The sequence below is a fragment of the Hordeum vulgare genome, chromosome 2H, assembly GCF_904849725.1.
Source record: "Hordeum vulgare subsp. vulgare chromosome 2H, MorexV3_pseudomolecules_assembly, whole genome shotgun sequence".
NCBI classification, from domain to species: domain Eukaryota; kingdom Viridiplantae; phylum Streptophyta; class Magnoliopsida; order Poales; family Poaceae; genus Hordeum; species Hordeum vulgare.
This window is the reverse complement of record NC_058519.1, coordinates 50,489,502-50,494,226: the sequence shown is the minus strand read 5'-3', so window position 1 is coordinate 50,494,226 and position 4,725 is coordinate 50,489,502. Positions and strand designations below refer to the sequence as shown.

At 42.0% G+C, this 4,725-nt stretch overlaps 1 long non-coding RNA gene across 5 annotated transcripts; it reads left to right on the top strand.

Annotated features, from left to right (window-relative positions):
* The first annotated feature begins 264 nt into the window (after nt 1-264).
* Nucleotides 265-4,290, top strand: LOC123424820. 5 transcript variants are annotated; one of them, XR_006621743.1, is made up of 5 exons: nt 268-717; nt 958-1,072; nt 1,751-2,449; nt 2,657-2,742; nt 3,918-4,290. It is a non-coding gene; the product is annotated as an uncharacterized LOC123424820 (long non-coding RNA). The 5 variants fall into 5 exon arrangements; XR_006621744.1 differs by lacking the exon at nt 3,918-4,290 and adding an exon at nt 3,591-3,904; XR_006621742.1 differs by lacking the exons at nt 2,657-2,742; nt 3,918-4,290 and having other exon boundaries at nt 265-526; nt 649-717; nt 1,751-2,549.
* Nucleotides 4,291-4,725: the final 435 nt, after the last annotated feature.

The following is a 4,725-nucleotide window of genomic DNA, read 5'->3' as shown; positions in this document are numbered from 1 at the left end:
GTACCAAACAAGGCCTCGACGCTACTAAACCAGCAAAAACATAGTTTAAAAATCAAACCAGACCAATGGTTTGATAAAAAAAAGCCGGAACCGATGACATTAACGCGGTTGGTTAAGCTCTGCGGACGTTAATGCCATCGAACCGTGAAAAGCCGGCCCTAACTGGGAGATTACAAAGAAACCGAGCGGTTCGATGTCGATTCCCAGATCACCGTAATTCTAGTATATTTTTCTGTGAAAAAAATCCCTCCCGTTCCCCCGAATTAGTCCTGCCTGATCCCTTTTTCTGCTGCCGTCCTGCGCGGGTTCCCCGCTAGCGGCTGGCCGCACCTTACCACCCCCGTCCGGCCGTCCTCCGCCCAGGTAGACAGGAAGAAGCGAGGAGGGTCGTATCCGACTGCGGCACATGGAGAGGTGGACCAGGGGCGACGCATCTCCCCGGCGAGCACGGGAATACTGCTGTGATTCAGACAGGGTGACTGGCCGCCGTCGGCGCCGCCCGAGTACAGAGCCTACATCGCCCACGGTCAGCGCTCAGTTTCATGCCCATCGCCACCGGCGACCTCTCGGAAAACGGGCAGACGGCGGGAGTTTAGGACACCACTGCCGATGCGGCCATAACCTGGGCTTCTCCTTATCCACATCCAGGCGGTTGGCTCTGCTTCTTCTCCAGTGATCGAATTGCAATATCTACCTCTCGATACCTAGGCAACTGAGGTATGTGGATTGATTCCATTAATCCATTCTCCCCTGTTCCGGCTTTTTATCATGAATACGCAGATTTAGATTAGGTGATGTGGTACTTTGATCGTTTGATGATGAGCACTCTAATTACTGTGATTGTGTGATCCTGATACTGTATTTTGTTTCCTGGAAGTTTAATGTTTGAGACTTGGAGCTTTATAGCTTATTGTTGATACTTGTTTGTGACCTGGATTGCAAATGTGTGTCTCGTAGCTTGCTGCTGCTGTTGGAGCACTGAACACTTGGTCTTGGACATCACAGCCACCCCACCATTACCTTGGACGCTACTTCAAATCCTGGCGGCACAAAATTTTAGTGGAAACATAAGGTAAAAAATCTTGCAAACTGGATGTGACGGTTTTATTTGTTTATTCTGTTATCCCTTGATTAGGGAACCTGATACTTTTTCGGATCAACTGAAAATAAATATGAGATTCTGTTATCTATTGGTTTGATTCTATTATCACCATATTAGTTGATGAGAATCCTCTTAAACCACGTCTCATTGTCAAGTGCCGGAACTTCTTTATCACTCCCACTGCAGAACGGAACCTCGTTGCCAAGTGCCAGCTGATTCATAGTAAATTCCCCTCTGACACCCAATAGAATAGGTTGCTGTTGTTTTTTTGTTTCACCAATGGGCTACTTTAAAACAGGCAAATATCAGTGACAAAATGAATGCAAAATATGCCCTTAGACCGATGTGGCATGCATGTAACATAATTAACTGCTCGACAAGAATTGAGTCAATTGAACGTCTATAGACGACAAAGCGCCGTGGGGGCTCCTAGGTCACCCAATTACTGGTTCTTAATTTCCTGTCCCCCTTGTGTTTCTGTTAGCTTGTGCAGTTATGCATATCTGTGCTCGATCATACATGTTATCTCTACCATAAAGCACCAAGTTCACATTATATTATAATTACCATCCACATATGATTTAGTTTAACTTCTTCTGATTTGTAATGAACTTCTACTTGAATGCTTTACTGAATCTTATTTTTCAGGAAATTTGCAAGCGGGGATTAGAAGAATTATTGTGAACTGAATGAAGAAGCTATGCGCCTTTTAGCGAACTTTTATATGCTTGCATAGTTTTTGCTCTTCGACAATGAACCTTGTAAAATTTCAAAAAATTCTTACTAAGTTAATTAAGCTTCATGTTTGACAGATTTTCATTAGGAATAGATACCCTTTTGTCAAAGAAGTATCACGTCAGATTTACCATCTTGTAAAATCAACTGTGATGGGGCGTTCTCTGCACCTGAGGGCACTGGTGGTGGTGGCTGGGGCTTCGTCATACAGGACTTGCATGGAGATGTGAGAGGCTTTGGAGCGGGGCGCCTTCAACATGTAGCAAGTGCTCTTCAAGCGAAAGCGACGTCATGCAGTGCTGCTCTGCAAGCGGCCTTCTGATGGGGTATGAAAAATGTGGAGGTCGAGTCTAATTGCCAGACACTAATAAAAGCGCTCCAAAGTTCAGTTTATGACAGGGCACCAGAAGGAATTTTATTGAGAGAGATTTGGGACTTCGCTCGTCTAAGTTTCAGTGCTTGCACGTTTTATTTTGCCCCCAAGGCATGTAATAACTTGGTGCATGCTCTTGCAGCTTTTGGTGCCTCTCAACAGGCAGGCCTACATCTGTGGTTAGAGGACCTGCCTGACAAGGTACTTGTTTGACGGGACAGCGCTTTGGCTAAGCCAGTGTGAGTATGGAATCGGAGTGTTGCATTTCAAAAATAAAAAGAAAAGATTTACCATCTTGTAAACTGAATTGACGTCTTTTTGAAATTGCATTTTCATTTATGTGGGATACTTGTTTGATGCCAAAACCTGGACGTTTGATGCAACATTTTCTTCTTTGTTCTTGTGAACCAGTCTATGTGTGTGACTTCTATGGCTTCTACTTGCAGCTAGGTGCTAGGTGTTGTGATTTTGTGACTTCTATAGCTTGCACTTGCAGTCGGGGGATGTATTGTCGTTTGATTAGGTAGACGAGGTATGTTGTGCGCCTGCTGCTTTTTGCCGCTCTTGCTGTAAATTTTTTGCCGTTTGAGTGACTTTGGTTACCACTACCGCTACGGGCGATTCTTGTGTTATACTATCGGGAGCTTGTGGTTGTCCTTCAAAAGTACTTTACTAGCACCGAACAACTTTCTTAACTAACTTTTCTAGGTTAGTACAACACTAGTGTACTAGACTGCCAATTAGTGCTTGATTGATGCTATAGTTGTATGACTCTACAGTTCAGAACTTAAGCTCTCGTTGATGGTCTTGCGCTCCTTCGTGAGTATTGATGTCAAATATTCAAATTTGTATGATCATTCTAAAGTGTGTGCATTTGGCATGTGTGATTGTTGAGTCATTCAAAACTTCGAGTAAAATATAGTTGATATGATATCCATTGCAACTATACCGAAATAGTTTGGTATTTAGTTTACCAATCAAACGGTATTGTTTTCCATACCATATTGACCAAAGAATGTAAAACGGATTTGCCAGGGAAAAATGTATTGATACAAAGATATGTTGCACATGGGCCCTCTGTGTTGGTGATTTATGAATGTAGTTGTTTTTTGTTTTTCTTATTTCTCCCAATAATAGAGCTTGTAACACTATGTATCGATGCATGGTTATGTGTTACTATCATTAAAGTTCGTAACACATCTACACCAACACATATTTAGATGTTACAGTAATAATAGTGATGTAACACAATGTTCCAACACATGAAGTATGTGTTACTAACAGTCATTCCACACAAATGATGTGTTACTGTAGTTTTACTTGTAATATATTTTTCTATGTGTTACATTATTGTGTTACTTAAAGTATGTTTTGTTGTAGTGTTGCCATAATGGACTTTAACCAGTCGGGGCAGTCTTTCTTGTAATGACCAGTCTGCTTGCAGTGGAGACATGTGTTTTTGTCCACTAGAAAGGGCTTCTGCTGATGATGATTCGGCATGGAAGATTTTCCATGTGGCTTTGAAGGGGAACCATTGCTGTTGTGATGGAAGTTCTTTTTCTTGTCCTTCACATAGTTCAAGGAGCCACTCAGTTGATAAAGCAACTGGTGACAAAGAACTATAGGGAACTCAGTTGATAGAGCAACGTGTGACAGGGAACTACATGAGACATATGACTATGGTCTTTTCTATGTTCCATTTTTCAGGTGACATATTGTAGTTGACAATAAAGGTGTCGAACTCTTTCGGTAGTGAAGCCATCACCAGGTGGACCAGGAGCGCAGGTTTGAGCTCCAAATCCGCATCCATGGGCTTTAGCTTGGCTGACATGTCGCTCATCCTGAAGATTTTCTCTCTTATTCCATGACCACCGCCATTGTAGTTCTCTGTCACAAGTTGCTTTATCAACTATGTGGCATATGTCTTTGAAGAACCAGTGAACTGGCTCTTTATCTTTGTAAGCAACTCCTCCACGGAAGTGCACTCTGCAATTGAGCCCACGATGACGTTCTCAATTGTAGTCTTTATAAATGTCATGCATTTGTTGGCGGAGAGCCAATTTTGATTTTCGAGTGTAAACGATATCTCTAGTGGAGCATGATCCCTCTTCTTTTTGTCCCATGCAACATTAGTGTCTTTTGCATATCTGACTGGCTCTGGAGGTTGGACCGGCTGTGGGGTGTCCGCAACCCAGTCCACCTCAGCACACACAAATGCTAGGTCTACTTTCTTCCTCCACTCAGTGTATTTGTCACCTTTGAGTGTTGGAACATCTTTTAGGCAACTCATCAAGTGGTAGCCTCCTGAAAATCACAATTTGAATGAGATCATTGTAACAATAGCATGCATTAATCTAACGTTGGTCAAATTAAGCATATAATTGTTTATGCAATTAAATTTATATTACCGTTGGGCAAAAAATAAAAATAAATGCACTTTTTATAGAAAAAATAAAATATGATCATGCTATTAACGATGTTGGTCATAAAAATAACAGAATCATATTTTCTTAAA